Source organism: Pleurodeles waltl, chromosome 4_1, assembly GCF_031143425.1.
Source record: "Pleurodeles waltl isolate 20211129_DDA chromosome 4_1, aPleWal1.hap1.20221129, whole genome shotgun sequence".
Taxonomy (NCBI): domain Eukaryota; kingdom Metazoa; phylum Chordata; class Amphibia; order Caudata; family Salamandridae; genus Pleurodeles; species Pleurodeles waltl.
The window spans coordinates 304,078,836-304,097,380 of record NC_090442.1 but is presented as its reverse complement, the minus strand read 5'-3'; positions in this window follow the sequence as shown (position 1 = coordinate 304,097,380).

Here is an 18,545-nt window from a genome sequence, read left to right as displayed (position 1 = left end):
TCTTTCAAAAAATGGGATGTGTCCACGTTGTGTTTTGGGGCGTTTCCTGTCGCGGGCGCTAGGCCTACCCACACAAGTGAGGTATCATTTTTATCGGGAGACTTGGGGGAACTCTGGGTGGAAGGAAATTTGTGGCTCCTCTCAGATTCCAGAACTTTCTGTCACCGAAATGTGAGGAAAATTTGTTTTTTCTAGCCAAATTTTGAGGTTTGCAAAGGATTCTGGGTAACAGAACCTGGTCAGAGCCCCACAAGTCACCCCATCTTGGATTCCCATAGGTCTCTAGTTTTCTAAAAATGCACAGGCTTGGTAGGTTTCACTAGGTGCCGGCTGAGCTAGAGGCCAAAATCTACAAGTAGGCACTTTGCAAAAAACATCTCTGTTTTCTTTCAAAAAATTTGATGTGTCCACGATGTGTTTTGGGGCATTTCCTGTCGCGGGCGCTAGGCCTACCCACACAAGTGAGGTATCATTTTTATCGGAAGACTTGGGGGAACGCTGGGTGGAAGGAAATTTGTGGCTCCTCTCAGATTTCAGAACTTTCTGTCACCGAAATGTGAGGAAAATGTGTTTTTTTAGCCCAATTTTGAGGTTTGCAATGGATTCTGGGTAACAGAACCTGCTCAGAGCCCCACAAACCACCCCATCTTGGATTCCCCATGGTCTCTAGTTTTTAAAAATGCACAGGTTTGGTAGGTTTCTCTAGGTGCCGGCTGAGCTAGAGGCCAAAATCTACAGGTAGGCACCTTGCAAAAAACACCTGTTTTCTTTAAAAAAATGGGATGTGTCCACGTTGTGTCTTGGGGCTTTTCCTGTCGTGGGCGCTAGCTCTACCCACACAAGTGAGGTATCATTTTTATCAGGAGACTTAGGGGAACCCTGGGTGGAAGGAAATTTGTGGCTCCTCTCAGATTCCAGAACTTTCTGTCACCGAAATGTGAGGAAAATGTGTTTTTTTAGAGAAATTTTGAGGTTTGCAAAGGATTCTGGGTAACAGAACCTGGTCAGAACCCCACAAGTCACCCTATCTTGGATTCCCCTAGGTCTCTAGTTTTAAAAAATGCACAGGTTTGGTAGGTTTCCCTAGGTGCCGGCTGAGCTAGAGGCCAAAATCTACAGGTAGGCACTTTGCAAAAAACACCTCTGTTTTCTGTAAAAAAAAAATGGGATGTGTCCACGTTGTGCTTTGGGGCATATCCTGTTGAGGGTGCTAGGCCTACTCACACAAGTGAGGTATAATTTTTATCGGGAGACTTGGGGGAATGCTGGGTGGAAGGAAATGTGTGCCTCCTCTCAGATTCCAGAACTTTCTGTCACAGAAATTTGAGGAACTTGTGTTTTTTTAGCCAAATTTTGAGGTTTGCAAAGGATTCTGGGTAACAGAACCTGGTCAGAGCCCCACAAGTCACCCCATCTTGGATTCCCCTAGGTCTCTAGTTTTCAAAAATGCACAGGTTTGGTAGGTTTCCCTAGGTGCCGGCTGAGCTAGAGGCCAAAATCTACAGGTAGGCACTTTGCAAAAAACACCTCTGTTTTCTTTCAAAAAATGGGATGTGTCCACGTTGTGTTTTGGGGTGTTTCCTGTCGCGGGCGCTAGGCCTACCCACACAAGTGAGGTATCATTTTTATCGGAAGACTTGGGGGAACGCTGGGTGGAAGGAAATTTGTGGCTCCTCTCAGATTTCAGAACTTTCTGTCACCGAAATGTGAGGAAAATGTGTTTTTTTAGCCATATTTTGAGGTTTGCAAAGGATTCTGGGTAACAGAACCTGGTCAGAGCCCCACAGGTCACCCCATCTTGGATTCCACATGGTCTCTAGTTTTCAAAAATGCACAGGTTTGGTAGGTTTCCCTAGGTGCCGGCTGAGCTAGAGGCCAAAATCTACAAGTAGGCACTTTGCAAAAAACACCTCTGTTTTCTTTCAAAAAATGGGATGTGTCCACGTTGTGTTTTGGGGCGTTTCCTGTCACGGGCGCTAGGCCTACCCACACAAGTGAGGTATCATTTTTATCGGGAGACTTGGGGGAACTCTGGGTGGAAGGAAATTTGTGGCTCCTCTCAGATTCCAGAACTTTCTGTCACCGAAATGTGAGGAAAATGTGTTTTTTTTAGCCAAATTTTGAGGTTTGCAAAGGATTCTGGGTAACAGAACCTGGTCAGAGCCCCACAAGTCACCCCATCTTGGATTCCCCTAGGTCTCTAGTTTTCTAAAAATGCACAGGCTTGGTAGGTTTCCCTAGGTGCCGGCTGAGCTAGAGGCCAAAATCTACAAGTAGGCACTTTGCAAAAAACACCTCTGTTTTCTTTCAAAAAATGTGATGTGTCCACGATGTGTTTTGGGGCGTTTCCTGTCGCGGGCGCTAGGCCTACCCACACAAGTGAGGTATCATTTTTATCGGAAAACTTAGGGGAACGCTGGGTGGAAGGAAATTTGTGGCTCCTCTCAGATTCCAGACCTTTCTGTCACCGAAATGTGAGGAAAATTTGTTTTTTTAGCCAAATTTTGAGGTTTGCAATGGATTCTGGGTAACAGAACCTGCTCAAAACTCAAAACTACCCCATCTTGGATTCCCCATGGTCTCTAGTTTTTAAAAATGCACAGGTTTGGTAGGTTTCCCTAGGTGCCGACTGAGCTAGAGGCCAAAATCTACAAGTAGGCACTTTGCAAAAAACATCTCTGTTTTCTTTCAAAAAATTTGATGTGTCCACGATGTGTTTTGGGGCGTTTCCTGTCGCGGGCGCTAGCTCTACCCACACAAGTGAGGTATCATTTTTATCGGGAGACTTAGGGGAACGCTTGGTGGAAGGAAATTTGTGGCTCCTCTCAGATTCCAGACCTTTCTGTCACCGAAATGTGAGGAAAATTTGTTTTTTTAGCCAAATTTTGAGGTTTGCAATGGATTCTGGGTAACAGAACCTGCTCAGAGCCCCACAAACCACCCCATCTTGGATTCCCCATGGTCTCTAGTTTTTAAAAATGCACAGGTTTGGTAGGTTTCCCTAGGTGCCGGCTGAGCTAGAGGCCAAAATCTACAGGTAGGCACTTTGCAAAAAACACCTCTGTTTTCTTTAAAAAAATGGGATGTGTCCACGTTGTGTCTTGGGGCTTTTCCTGTCGCGGGCGCTAGCTCTACCCACACAAGTGAGGTATCATTTTTATCGGGAGACATAGGGGAACCCTGGGTGGAAGAAAATTTGTGGCTCCTCTCAGATTCCAGAACTTTCTGTCACAGAAATTTGAGGAACTTGTATTGTTTTAGCCAAATTTTGAGGTTTGCAAAGGATTCTGGGTAACAGAACCTGGTCAGAGCCCCACAAGTCACCCCATCTTGGATTCCCATAGGTCTCTAGTTTTCAAAAATGCACAGGTTTGGTAGGTTTCCCTAGGTGCCGGCTGAGCTAGAGGCCAAAATCTACAGGTAGGCACTTTGCAAAAAACACCTCTGTTTTCTTTCAAAAAATGGGATGTGTCCACGTTGTGTTTTGGGGCGTTTCCTGTCGCGGGCGCTAGGCCTACCCACACAAGTGAGGTATCATTTTTATCGGAAGACTTGGGGGAACGCTGGGTGGAAGGAAATTTGTGGCTACTCTCAGATTTCAGAACTTTCTGTCACCGAAATTTGAGGAAAATGTGTTATTTTAGCCAAATTTTGAGGTTTGCAATGGATTCTGGGTAACAGAACCTGGTCAGAGCCCCACAAGTCACCCCATCTTGGATTCCCCATGGTCTCTAGTTTTCAAAAATGCACAGGATTGGTAGGATTCCCTAGGTGCCGGCTGAGCTAGAGGCCAAAAGCTACAGGTAGGCACTTTGCAAAAAACACCTCTGTTTTCTTTCAAAAAATGGGCTGTGTCCACGTTGTGCTTTGGGGCATTTCCTGTCGCGGGCGCTAGGCCTGCCCACACAAGTGAGGTATCATTTTTACCGGGAGACTTGGGGGAACGCTGGGTGGAAGGAAATTTGTGGCTCCTCTCAGATTCCAGAACTTTCTGTCACTGAAATGTGAGGAGAATTTGTTTTTTTAGCCAAATTTTGAGGTTTGCAAAGGATTCTCGGTAACAGAACCTGGTCAGAGCCCCAAAAGTCACCCCATCTTGGATTCCCCTAGGTCTCTAGTTTTCAAAAATGCACAGGTTGGGTAGGTTTCCCTAGGTGCCGGCTGAGCTAGAGGCCAAAATCTACAGGTAGGCACTTTGCAAAAAAAACCCTGTTTTCTTTCAAAAAATTGGATGTGTCCACGTTGTGTTTTGGGGTGTTTCGTGTCGCGGGTGCTAGGCCTACCCACACAAGTGAGGTATCATTTTTATCAGGAGACTTAGGGGAACGCTGGGTGGAAGGAAATTTGTGGCTCCTCTCAGATTCCAGAACTTTCTGTCACCGAAATGGGAGGAAAATGTGTTTTTTTAGCCAAATTTTGAGGTTTGCAAAGGATTCTGGGTAACAGAACCTGGTCAGAACCCCACAAGTCACCCCATCATGGATTTCCCTAGGTCTCTAGTTTAAAAAAATGCACAGGTTTGGTAGGTTTCCCAAGGTGCCGGCTGAGCTAGAGGCCAAAATCTACAGGTAGGCACTTTGCAAAAAACACCTCTTTTTTCTGTAAAAAAAAAACATGGGATGTGTCCACGTTGTGCTTTGGGGCATATCCTGTCGCGGGCGTTAGGCCTACCCACACAAGTGAGGTATAATTTTTATCGGGAGACTTGGGGGAACGCTGGGTGGAAGGAAATTTGTGCCTCCTCTCAGATTCCAGAACTTTCTGTCACAAAAATTTGAGGAACATGTGTTTTTTTAGCCAAATTTTGAGGTTTGGAAAGGATTCTGGGTAACAGAACCTGGTCAGAGCCCCACAAGTCACCCCATTTTGGATTCCCCTAGGTCTCTAGGTTTAAAAAATGCACAGGTTTGGTAGGTTTCCCTAGGTGCCGGCTGAGCTAGAGGCCAAAATCTACAGGTAGGCACTTTGCAAAAAACACCTCTGTTTTCTTTAAAAAAATGGGATGTGTCCACGTTGTGTTTTGGGGCGTTTCCTGTTGCGGGCACTAGGCCTACCCACACAAGTGAGGTATAAATTTTATCGGAAGACTTAGGGGAACGCTGGGTGGAAGGAAATTTCTGGCTCCTCTCACATTTCAGAACTTTCTGTCACCGAAATGTGAGGAAAATGTGTTTTTTTAGCCATATTTTGAGGTTTGCAAAGGATTCTGGGTAACAGAACCTGGTCAGAGCCCCACAAGTCACCCCATCTTGGATTCCCCTAGGTCTCTACTTTTCAGAAATGCACAGGTTGGGTAGGTTTCCCTAGGTGCCGGCTGAGCTAGAGGCCAAAATCTACAGGTAGGCACTTTGCAAAAAACACCTCTGTTTTCTTTAAAAAAATGGGATGTGTCCACGTTGTGTCTTGGGGCTTTTCCTGTCGCGGGCGCTAGCTCTACCCACACAAGTGAGGTATCATTTTTATCAGGAGACATAGGGGAACCCTGGGTGGAAGAAAATTTGTGGCTCCTCGCAGATTCCAGAACTTTCTGTCACCGAAATGTGAGGAAAATGTGTTTTTTTAGCCAAATTTTGAGGTTTGCAAAGGATTCTGGGTAACACAACCTGGTCAGAACCCCACAAGTCACCCTATCTTGGATTCCCCTAGGTCTCTAGTTTTAAAAAATGCACAGGTTTGGTAGGTTTCCCTAGGTGCCGGCTGAGCTAGAGGCCAAAATCTACAGGTAGGCACTTTGCAAAAAACACCCCTGTTTTCTGTAAAAAAAAATGGGATGTGTCCACGTTGTGCTTTGGGGCATATCCTGTTGAGGGCGCTAGGCCTACCCACACAAGTGAGGTATAATTTTTATCGGGAGACTTGGGGGAATGCTGGGTGGAAGGAAATTTGTGCCTCCTCTCAGATTCCAGAACTTTCTGTCACAGAAATTTGAGGAACTTGTATTGTTTTAGCCAAATTTTGAGGTTTGCAAAGGATTCTGGGTAACAGAACCTGGTCAGAGCCCCACAAGTCACCCTATCTTGGATTCCCCTAGGTCTCTAGTTTTCAAAAATGCACAGGTTTGGTAGGTTTCCCTAGGTGCCGGCTGAGCTAGAGGCCAAAATCTACAGGTAGGCACTTTGCAAAAAACACCTCTGTTTTCTGTAAAAAAAACATGGGATGTGTCCACGTTGTGCTTTGGGGCATATCCTGTCGCGGGCGTTAGGCCTACCCACACAAGTGAGGTATCATTTTTATCGGAAGACTTGGGGGAACGCTGGTTGGAAGGAAATTTGTGGCTCCTCTCAGATTTCAGAACTTTCTGTCACCGAAATTTGAGGAAAATGTGTTTTTTAGCCAAATTTTGAGGTTTGCAATGGATTCTGGGTAACAGAACCTGGTCAGAGCCCCACAAGTCACCCCATCTTGGATTCCCCATGGTCTCTAGTTTTCAAAAATGCACAGGATTGGTAGGATTCCCTAGGTGCCGGCTGAGCTAGAGGCCAAAAGCTACAGGTAGGCACTTTGCAAAAAACACCTCTGTTTTCTTTCAAAAAATGGGATGTGTCCACGTTGTGCTTTGGGGCATTTCCTGTCGCGGGCGCTAGGCCTGCCCACACAAGTGAGGTATCATTTTTATCGGGAGACTTGGGGGAACGCTGGGTGGAAGGAAATTTTTGGCTCCTCTCAGATTCCAGAACTTTCTGTCACTGAAATGTGAGGAGAATTTGTTTTTTTAGCCAAATTTTGAGGTTTGCAAAGGATTCTCGGTAACAGAACCTGGTCAGAGCCCCAAAAGTCACCCCATCTTGGATTCCCCTAGGTCTCTAGTTTTCAAAAATGCACAGGTTAGGTAGGTTTCCCTAGGTGCCGGCTGAGCTAGAGGCCAAAATCTACAGGTAGGCACTTTGCAAAAAACACCTCTGTTTTCTTTCAAAAAATTTGATGTGTCCACGTTGTGTTTTGGGGTGTTTCGTGTCGCGGGCGCTAGGCCTACCCACACAAGTGAGGTATCATTTTTATCAGGAGACTTAGGGGAACGCTAGGTGGAAGGAAATTTGTGGCTCTTCTCAGATTCCAGAACTTTCTGTCACCGAAATGGGAGGAAAATGTGTTTTTTTAGCCAAATTTTGAGGTTTGCAAAGGATTCTGGGTAACAGAACCTGGTCAGAACCCCACAAGTCACCCATCATGGATTTCCCTAGGTCTCTAGTTTAAAAAAATGCACAGGTTTGGTAGGTTTCCCAAGGTGCCGGCTGAGCTAGAGGCCAAAATCTACAGGTAGGCACTTTGCAAAAAACACCTCTGTTTTCTGTAAAAAAAACATGGGATGGTCCCACGTTGTGCTTTGGGGCATATCCTGTCGCGGGCGTTAGGCCTACCCACACAAGTGAGGTATAATTTTTATCGGGAGACTTGGGGGAACGCTTGGTGGAAGGAAATTTGTGCCTCCTCTCAGATTCCAGAACTTTCTGTCACAAAAATTTGAGGAACATGTGTTTTTTTAGCCAAATTTTGAGGTTTGCAAAGGATTCTGGGTAACAGAACCTGGTCAGAGCCCCACAAGTCACCCCATTTTGGATTCCCCTAGGTCTCTAGGTTTTAAAAATGCACAGGTTTGGTAGGTTTCCATAGGTGCCGGCTGAGCTAGAGGCCAAAATCTACAGGTAGGCACTTTGCAAAAAACACCTCTGTTTTCTTTCAAAAAATGGGATGTGTCCACGTTGTGTTTTGGGGCGTTTCCTGTTGCGGGCACTAGGCCTACCCACACAAGTGAGGTATAATTTTTATCGTAAGACTTAGGGGAACGCTGGGTGGAAGGAAATTTCTGGCTCCTCTCACATTTTAGAACTTTCTGTCACCGAAATGTGAGGAAAATGTGTTTTTTTAGCCATATTTTGAGGTTTCCAAAGGATTCTGGGTAAGAGAACCTGGTCAGAGCCCCACAAGTCACCCCATCTTGGATTCCCCTAGGTCTCTAGTTTTCAGAAATGCACAGGTTGGGTAGGTTTCCCTAGGTGCCGGCTGAGCTAGAGGCCAAAATCTACAGGTAGGCACTTTGCAAAAAACACCTCTGTTTTCTTTCAAAAAATTTGATGTGTCCACGTTGTGTTTTGGGGTGTTTCGTGTCGCGGGCGCTAGGCCTACCCACACAAGTGAGGTATCATTTTTATCAGGAGACTTAGGGGAACGCTGGGTGGAAGGAAATTTGTGGCTCCTCTCAGATTCCAGAACTTTCTGTCACCGAAATGTGAGGAAAATTTGTTTTTTTTAGCCAAATTTTGAGGCTTGCAAAGGATTCTGGGTAACAGAACCTGGTCAGAGCCCCACAAGTCACCCCATCTTGGATTCCCCTAGGTCTCTAGTTTTCTAAAAATGCACAGGCTTGGTAGGTTTCCCTAGGTGCTGGATGAGCTAGAGGCCAAAATCTACAAGTAGGCACTTTGCAAAAAACATCTCTGTTTTCTTTCAAAAAATTTGATGTGTCCACGATGTGTTTTGGGGCATTTCCTGTCGCGGGCGCTAGGCCTACCCACACAAGTGAGGTATCATTTTTATCGGGAGACTTAGGGGAACGCTGGGTGGAAGGAAATTTGTGGCTCCTCTCAAATTCCAGACCTTTCTGTCACCGAAATGTGAGGAAAATGTGTTTTTTTAGCCAAATTTTGAGGTTTGCAATGGATTCTGGGTAACAGAACCTGCTCAGAGCCCCACAAACCACCCCATCTTGGATTCCCCATGGTCTCGAGTTTTTAAAAATGCACAGGTTTGGTAGGTTTCCCTAGGTGCCGGCTGAGCTAGAGGCCAAAATCTACAGGTAGGCACTTTGCAAAAAACACCTGTTTTCTTTAAAAAAATGGGATGTGTCCACGTTGTGTCTTGGGGCTTTTCCTGTCGTGGGCGCTAGCTCTACCCACACAAATGAGGTATCATTTTTATCAGGAGACTTAGGGGAACCCTGGGTGGAAGGAAATTTGTGGCTCCTCTCAGATTCCAGAACTTTCTGTCACCGAAATGTGAGGAAAATGTGTTTTTTTAGAGAAATTTTGAGGTTTGCAAAGGATTCTGGGTAACAGAACCTGGTCAGAACCCCACAAGTCACCCTATCTTGGATTCCCCTAGGTCTCTAGTTTTAAAAAATGCACAGGTTTGGTAGGTTTCCCTAGGTGCCGGCTGAGCTAGAGGCCAAAATCTACAGGTAGGCACTTTGCAAAAAACACCTCTGTTTTCTTTAAAAAAATGGGATGTGTCCACGTTGTGTTTTGGGGCGTTTCCTGTTGCGGGCACTAGGCCTACCCACACAAGTGAGGTATAATTTTTATCGGGAGACTTGGGGGAACTCTGGGTGGAAGGAAATTTGTGGCTCCTCTCAGATTCCAGAACTTTCTGTCACCGAAATGTGAGGAAAATTTGTTTTTTTTAGCCAAATTTTGAGGTTTGCAAAGGATTCTGGGTAACAGAACCTGGTCAGAGCCCCACAAGTCACCCCATCTTGGATTCCCCTAGGTCTCTTGCTTTCTAAAAATGCACAGGCTTGGTAGGTTTCCCTAGGTGCCGGCTGAGCTAGAGGCCAAAATCTACAAGTAGGCACTTTGCAAAAAACATCTCTGTTTTCTTTAAAAAAATGTGATGTGTCCACGATGTGTTTTGGGGCGTTTCCTGTGGCGGGCGCTAGGCCTACCCACACAAGTGAGGTATCATTTTTATCGGGAAACTTAGGGGAACGCTGGGTGGAAGGAAATTTGTGGCTCCTCTCAGATTCCAGACGTTTCTGTCACCGAAATGTTAGGAAAATTTGTTTTTTTAGCCAAATTTTGAGGTTTGCAATGGATTCTGGGTAACAGAACCTGCTCAGAGCCCCACAAACTACCCCATCTTGGATTCCCCATGGTCTCTAGTTTTTAAAAATGCACAGGTTTGGTAGGTTTCCCTAGGTGCCGGCTGAGCTAGAGGCCAAAATCTACAAGTAGGCACTTTGCAAAAAACATCTCTGTTTTCTTTCAAAAAATTTGATGTGTCCACGATGTGTTTTGGGGCGTTTCCTGTCGCGGGCGCTAGCTCTACCCACACAAGTGAGGTATCATTTTTATCGGGAGACTTAGCGGAACGCTTGGTGGAAGGAAATTTGTGGCTCCTCTCAGATTCCAGACCTTTCTGTCACCGAAATGTGAGGAAAATGTGTTTTTTTAGCCAAATTTTGAGGTTTGCAATGGATTCTGGGTAACAGAACCTGCTCAGAGCCCCACAAACCACCCCATCTTGGATTCCCCATGGTCTCTAGTTTTTAAAAATGCACAGGTTTGGTAGGTTTCCCTAGGTGCCGGCTGAGCTAGAGGCCAAAATCTACAGGTAGGCACTTTGCAAAAAATACCTCTGTTTTCTTTAAAAAAATGGGATGTGTCCACGTTGTGTCTTGGGGCTTTTCCTGTCGCGGGCGCTAGCTCTACCCACACAAGTGAGCTATCATTTTTATCGGGAGTCATAGGGGAACCCTGGGTGGAAGAAAATTTGTGGCTCCTCTCAGATTGCAGAACTTTCTGTCACCGAAATGTGAGGAAAATGTGTTTTTTTAGCCATATTTTGAGGTTTGCAAAGGATTCTGGGTAACAGAACCTGGTCAGAACCCCACAAGTCACCCTATCTTGGATTCCCCTAGGTCTCTAGTTTTAAAAAATGCACAGGTTTGGTAGGTTTCCCTAGGTGCCGGCTGAGCTAGAGGCCAAAATCTACAGGTAGGCACTTTGCAAAAAACACTTCTGTTTTCTGTAAAAAAAAATGAGATGTGTCCACGTTGTGCTTTGGGGCATATCCTGTTGAGGGCGCAAGGCCTACCCACACAAGTGAGGTATAATTTTTATCGGGAGACTTGGGGGAATGCTGGGTGGAAGGAAATTTGTGCCTCCTCTCAGATTCCAGAACTTTCTGTCACAGAAATTTGAGGAACTTGTATTGTTTTAGCCAAATTTTGAGGTTTGCAAAGGATTCTGGGTAACAGAACCTGGTCAGAGCCCCACAAGTCACCCCATCTTGGATTCCCCTAGGTCTCTAGTTTTCAAAAATGCACAGGTTTGGTAGGTTTCCCTAGGTGCCGGCTGAGCTAGAGGCCAAAATCTACAGGTAGGCACTTTGCAAAAAACACCTCTGTTTTCTTTCAAAAAATGGGATGTGTCCACGTTGTGTTTTTGGGCGTTTCCTGTCGCGGGCGCTAGGCCTACCCACACAAGTGAGGTATCATTTTTATCGGAAGACTTGGGGGAACGCTGGGTGGAAGGAAATTTGTGGCTCCTCTCAGATTTCAGAACTTTCTGTCACCGAAATTTGAGGAAATGTGTTTTTTTAGCCAAATTTTGAGGTTTGCAATGGATTCTGGGTAACAGAACCTGGTCAGAGCCCCACAAGTCACCCCATCTTGGATTCCCCATGGTCTCTAGTTTTCAAAAATGCACAGGATTGGTAGGATTCCCTAGGTGCCGGCTGAGCTAGAGGCCAAAAGCTACAGGTAGGCACTTTGCAAAAAACACCTCTGTTTTCTTTCAAAAAATGGGATGTGTCCACGTTGTGCTTTGGGGCATTTCCTGTCGCGGGCGCTAGGCCTGCCCACACAAGTGAGGTATCATTTTTATCGGGAGACTTGGGGGAACGCTGGGTGGAAGGAAATTTGTGGCTCCTCTCAGATTCCAGAACTTTCTGTCACTGAAATGTGAGGAGAATTTGTTTTTTTAGCCAAATTTTGAGGTTTGCAAAGGATTCTCGGTAACAGAACCTGGTCAGAGCCCCAAAAGTCACCCCATCTTGGATTCCCCTAGGTCTCTAGTTTTCAAAAATGCACAGGTTGGGTAGGTTTCCCTAGGTGCCGGCTGAGCTAGAGGCCAAAATCTACAGGTTGGCACTTTGCAAAAAACACCTCTGTTTTCTTTCAAAAAATTTGATGTGTCCACATTGTGTTTTGGGGTGTTTCGTGTCGCGGGCGCTAGGCCTACCCACACAAGTGAGGTATCATTTTTATCAGGAGACTTAGGGGAACACTGGGTGGAAGGAAATTTGTGGCTCCTCTCAGATTCCAGAACTTTCTGTCACCGAAATGGGAGGAAAATGTGTTTTTTTAGCCAAATTTTGAGGTTTGCAAAGGATTCTGGGTAACAGAACCTGGTCAGAACCCCACAAGTCACCCCATCATGGATTTCCCTAGGTCTCTAGTTTAAAAAAATGCACAGGTTTGGTAGGTTTCCCAAGGTGCCGGCTGAGCTAGAGGCCAAAATCTACAGGTAGGCACTTTGCAAAAAACACCTCTGTTTTCTGTAAAAAAAACATGGGATGTGTCCACGTTGTGCTTTGGGGCATATCCTGTCGCGGCGTTAGGCCTACCCACACAAGTGAGGTATAATTTTTATCGGGAGACTTGGGGGAACGCTGGGTGGAAGGAAATTTGTGCCTCCTCTCAGATTCCAGACCTTTCTGTCACCGAAATGTGAGGAAAATGTGTTTTTTTAGCCAAATTTTGAGGTTTGCAATGGATTCTGGGTAACAGAACCTGCTCAGAGCCCCACAAACCACCCCATCTTGGATTCCCCATGGTCTCTAGTTTTGAAAAATGCACAGGTTTGGTAGGTTTCCCTAGGTGCCGGCTGAGCTAGAGGCCAAAATCTACAGGTAGGCACTTTGCAAAAAACACCTGTTTTCTTTAAAAAAATGGGATGTGTCTACGTTGTGTCTTGGGGCTTTTCCTGTCGTGGGCGCTAGCTCTAACCACACAACTGAGGTATCATTTTTATCAGGAGACTTAGGGGAACCCTGGGTGGAAGGAAATTTGTGGCTCCTCTCAGATTCCAGAACTTTCTGTCACCGAAATGTGAGGAAAATGTGTTTTTTTAGAGAAATTTTGAGGTTTGCAAAGGATTCTGGGTAACAGAACCTGGTCAGAACCCAACAAGTCACCCTATCTTGGATTCCCCTAGGTCTCTAGTTTTAAAAAAAGCACAGGTTTGGTAGGTTTCCCTAGGTGCCGGCTGAGCTAGAGGCCAAAATCTACAGGTAGGCACTTTGCAAAAAACACCTCTGTTTTCTGTAAAAAAAAGTGGGATGTGTCCACGTTGTGCTTTGGGGCATATCCTGTTGAGGGCGCTAGGCCTACCCACACAAGTGAGGTATAATTTTTATCGGGAGACTTGGGGGAATGCTGGGTGGAAGGAAATTTGTGCCTCCTCTCAGATTCCAGAACTTTCTGTCACAGAAATTTGAGGAACTTGTGTTTTTTTAGCCAAATTTTGAGGTTTGCAAAGGATTCTGGGTAACAGAACCTGGTCAGAGCCCCACAAGTCACCCCATCTTGGATTCCCCTAGGTCTCTAGTTTTCAAAAATGCACAGGTTTGGTAGGTTTCCCTAGGTGCCGGCTGAGCTAGAGGCCAAAATCTACAGGTAGGCACTTTGCAAAAAACACCTCTGTTTTCTTTAAAAAAATGGGATGTGTCCACGTTGTGTTTTGGGGCGTTTCCTGTCGCGGGCGCTAGGCCTACCCACACAAGTGAGGTATCATTTTTATCGGAAGACTTGGGGGAACGCTGGGTGGAAGGAAATTTGTGGCTCCTCTCAGATTTCAGACCTTTCTGTCACCGAAATGTGAGGAAAATGTGTTTTTTTAGCCAAATTTTGAGGTTTGCAATAGATTCTGGGTAACAGAACCTGGTCAGAGCCCCACAAGTCAACCCATCTTGGATTCCCCGTGGTCTCTAGTTTTCAAAAATGCACAGGATTGGTAGGATTCCTTAGGTGCCGGCTGAGCTAGAGGCCAAAATCTACAGGTAGGCACTTTGCAAAAAACACCTCTGTTTTCTTTCAAAAAATGGGATGTGTCCACGTTGTGCTTTGGGGCGTTTCCTGTCGCGGGCGCTAGGCCTGCCCACATAAGTGAGGTATCATTTTTATCGGAAGACTTGGGGGAACGCTGGGTGGAAGGAAATTTGTGGCTCCTCTCAGATTTCAGAACTTTCTGTCACCGAAATTTGAGGAAAATGTGTTTTTTTAGCCAAATTTTGAGGTTTGCAATGGATTCTGGGTAACAGAACCTGGTCAGAGCCCCACAAGTCACCCCATCTTGGATTCCCCATGGTCTCTAGTTTTCAAAAATGCACAGGATTCGTAGGATTCCCTAGGTGCCGGCTGAGCTAGAGGCCAAAAGCTACAGGTAGGCACTTTGCAAAAAACACCTCTGTTTTCTTTCAAAAAATGGGATGTGTCCATGTTGTGCTTTGGGGCATTTCATGTCGCGGGCGCTAGGCCTGCCCACACAAGTGAGGTATCATTTTTATCGGGAGACTTGGGGGAACGCTGGGTGGAAGGAAATTTGTGGCTCCTCTCAGATTCCAGAACTTTCTGTCACTGAAATGTGAGGAGAATTTGTTTTTTTAGCCAAATTTTGAGGTTTGCAAAGGATTCTCGGTAACAGAACCTGGTCAGAGCCCCAAAAGTAACCCCATCTTGGATTCCCCTAGGTCTCTAGTTTTCAAAAATGCACAGGTTGGGTAGGTTTCCCTAGGTGCCGGCTGAGCTAGAGGCCAAAATCTACAGGTAGGCACTTTGCAAAAAACACCTCTGTTTTCTTTCAAAAAATTTGATGTGTCCACGTTGTGTTTTGGGGTGTTTCGTGTCGCGGGCGCTAGGCCTACCCACACAAGTGAGGTATCATTTTTATCAGGAGACTTAGGGGAACGCTGGGTGGAAGGAAATTTGTGGCTCCTCTCAGATTCCAGAACTTTCTGTCACCGAAATGGGAGGAAAATGTGTTTTTTTAGCCAAATTTTGAGGTTTGCAAAGGATTCTGGGTAACAGAACCTGGTCAGAACCCCACAAGTCACCCCATCATGGATTTTCCTAGGTCTCTAGTTTAAAAAAATGCACAGGTTTGGTAGGTTTCCCAAGGTGCCGGCTGAGCTAGAGGCCAAAATCTACAGGTAGGCACTTTGCAAAAAACACCTCTGTTTTCTGTAAAAAAAACATGGGATGTGTCCACGTTGTGCTTTGGGGCATATCCTGTCGCGGCGTTAGGCCTACCCACACAAGTGAGGTATAATTTTTATCGGGAGACTTGGGGGAACGCTGGGTGGAAGGAAATTTGTGCCTCCTCTCAGATTCCAGACCTTTCTGTCACCGAAATGTGAGGAAAATGTGTTTTTTTAGCCAAATTTTGAGGTTTGCAATGGATTCTGGGTAACAGAACCTGCTCAGAGCCCCACAAACCACCCCATCTTGGATTCCCCATGGTCTCTAGTTTTTAAAAATGCACAGGTTTGGTAGGTTTCCCTAGGTGCCGGCTGAGCTAGAGGCCAAAATCTACAGGTAGGCACTTTGCAAAAAACACCTGTTTTCTTTAAAAAAATGGGATGTGTCCACGTTGTGTCTTGGGGCTTTTCCTGTCGTGGGCGCTAGCTCTACCCACACAACTGAGGTATCATTTTTATCAGGAGACTTAGGGGAACCCTGGGTGGAAGGAAATTTGTGGCTCCTCTCAGATTCCAGAACTTTCTGTCACCGAAATGTGAGGAAAATGTGTTTTTTTAGAGAAATTTTGAGGTTTGCAAAGGATTCTGGGTAACAGAACCTGGTCAGAACCCCACAAGTCACCCTATCTTGGATTCCCCTAGGTCTCTAGTTTTAAAAAATGCACAGGTTTGGTAGGTTTCCCTAGGTGCCGGCTGAGCTAGAGGCCAAAATCTACAGGTAGGCACTTTGCAAAAAACACCTCTGTTTTCTGTAAAAAAAAAGTGGGATCTGTCCACGTTGTGCTTTGGGGCATATCCTGTTGAGGGCGCTAGGCCTACCCACACAAGTGAGGTATAATTTTTATCGGGAGACTTGGGGGAATGCTGGGTGGAAGGAAATTTGTGCCTCCTCTCAGATTCCAGAACTTTCTGTCACAGAAATTTGAGGAACTTGTGTTTTTTTAGCCAAATTTTGAGGTTTGCAAAGGATTCTGGGTAACAGAACCTGGTCAGAGCCCCACAAGTCACCCCATCTTGGATTCCCCTAGGTCTCTAGTTTTCAAAAATGCACAGGTTTGGTAGGTTTCCCTAGGTGCCGGCTGAGCTAGAGGCCAAAATCTACAGGTAGGCACTTTGCAAAAAACATCTCTGTTTTCTTTCAAAAAATTTGATGTGTCCACGATGTGTTTTGGGGCATTTCCTGTCGTGGGCGCTACGCCTACCCACACAAGTGAGGTATCATTTTTATCGGGAGACTTAGGGGAACGCTGGGTGGAAGGAAATTTGTGGCTCCTCTCAGATTCCAGACCTTTCTGTCACCGAAATGTGAGGAAAATGTGTTTTTTTAGCCACATTTTGAGGTTTGCAATGGATTCTGGGTAACAGAACCTGCTCAGAGCCCCACAAACCACCCCATCTTGGATTCCCCATGGTCTCTAGTTTTAAAAAATGCACAGGTTTGGTAGGTTTCCCTAGGAGCCGGCTGAGCTAGAGGCCAAAATCTACAGGTAGGCACTTTGCAAAAAACACCTCTGTTTTCTTTCAAAAAATGGGATGTGTCCACGTTGTGTTTTGGGGCGTTTCCTGTCGCGGGCGCTAGGCCTACCCACAAAAGTGAGGTATCATTTTTATCGGAAGACTTGGGGGAACGCTGGGTGGAAGGAAATTTGTGGCTCCTCTCAGATTTCAGAACTTTCTGTCACCGAAATTTGAGGAAAATGTGTTTTTTTAGCCAAATTTTGAGGTTTGCAATGGATTCTGGGTAACAGAACCTGGTCAGAGCCCCACAAGTCACCCCATCTTGGATTCCCCATGGTCTCTAGTTTTCAAAAATGCACAGGATTGGTAGGATTCCCTAGGTGCCGGCTGAGCTAGAGGCCAAAAGCTACAGGTAGGCACTTTGCAAAAAACACCTCTGTTTTCTTTCAAAAAATGGGATGTGTCCACGTTGTGTTTTGGGGCGTTTCCTGTCGCGGGCGCTAGGCCTACCCACACAAGTGAGGTATCATTTTTATCGGAAGACTTGGGGGAACGCTGGGTGGAAGGAAATTTGTGGCTCCTCTCAGATTTCAGAACTTTCTGTCACCGAAATGTGAGGAAAATGTGTTTTTTTAGCCAAATTTTGAGGTTTGCAATAGATTCTGGGTAACAGAACCTGGTCAGAGCCCCACAAGTCAACCCATCTTGGATTCCCCGTGGTCTCTAGTTTTCAAAAATGCACAGGATTGGTAGGATTCCTTAGGTGCCGGCTGAGCTAGAGGCCAAAATCTACAGGTAGGCACTTTGCAAAAAACACCTCTGTTTTCTTTCAAAAAATGGGATGTGTCCACGTTGTGCTTTGGGGCGTTTCCTGTCGCGGGCGCTAGGCCTGCCCACATAAGTGAGGTATCATTTTTATCGGAAGACTTGGGGGAACGCTGGGTGGAAGGAAATTTGTGGCTCCTCTCAGATTTCAGAACTTTCTGTCACCGAAATTTGAGGAAAATGTGTTTTTTTAGCCAAATTTTGAGGTTTGCAATGGATTCTGGGTAACAGAACCTGGTCAGAGCCCCACAAGTCACCCCATCTTGGATTCCCCATGGTCTCTAGTTTTCAAAAATGCACAGGATTCGTAGGATTCCCTAGGTGCCGGCTGAGCTAGAGGCCAAAAGCTACAGGTAGGCACTTTGCAAAAAACACCTCTGTTTTCTTTCAAAAAATGGGATGTGTCCACGTTGTGCTTTGGGGCATTTCATGTCGCGGGCGCTAGGCCTGCCCACACAAGTGAGGTATCATTTTTATCGGGAGACTTGGGGGAACGCTGGGTGGAAGGAAATTTGTGGCTCCTCTCAGATTCCAGAACTTTCTGTCACTGAAATGTGAGGAGAATTTGTTTTTTTAGCCAAATTTTGAGGTTTGCAAAGGATTCTCGGTAACAGAACCTGGTCAGAGCCCCAAAAGTAACCCCATCTTGGATTCCCCTAGGTCTCTAGTTTTCAAAAATGCACAGGTTGGGTAGGTTTCCCTAGGTGCCGGCTGAGCTAGAGGCCAAAATCTACAGGTAGGCACTTTGCAAAAAACACCTCTGTTTTCTTTCAAAAAATTTGATGTGTCCACGTTGTGTTTTGGGGTGTTTCGTGTCGCGGGCGCTAGGCCTACCCACACAAGTGAGGTATCATTTTTATCAGGAGACTTAGGGGAACGCTGGGTGGAAGGAAATTTGTGGCTCCTCTCAGATTCCAGAACTTTCTGTCACCGAAATGGGAGGAAAATGTGTTTTTTTAGCCAAATTTTGAGGTTTGCAAAGGATTCTGGGTAACAGAACCTGGTCAGAACCCCACAAGTCACCCCATCATGGATTTTCCTAGGTCTCTAGTTTAAAAAAATGCACAGGTTTGGTAGGTTTCCCAAGGTGCCGGCTGAGCTAGAGGCCAAAATCTACAGGTAGGCACTTTGCAAAAAACACCTCTGTTTTCTGTAAAAAAAACATGGGATGTGTCCACGTTGTGCTTTGGGGCATATCCTGTCGCGGCGTTAGGCCTACCCACACAAGTGAGGTATAATTTTTATCGGGAGACTTGGGGGAACGCTGGGTGGAAGGAAATTTGTGCCTC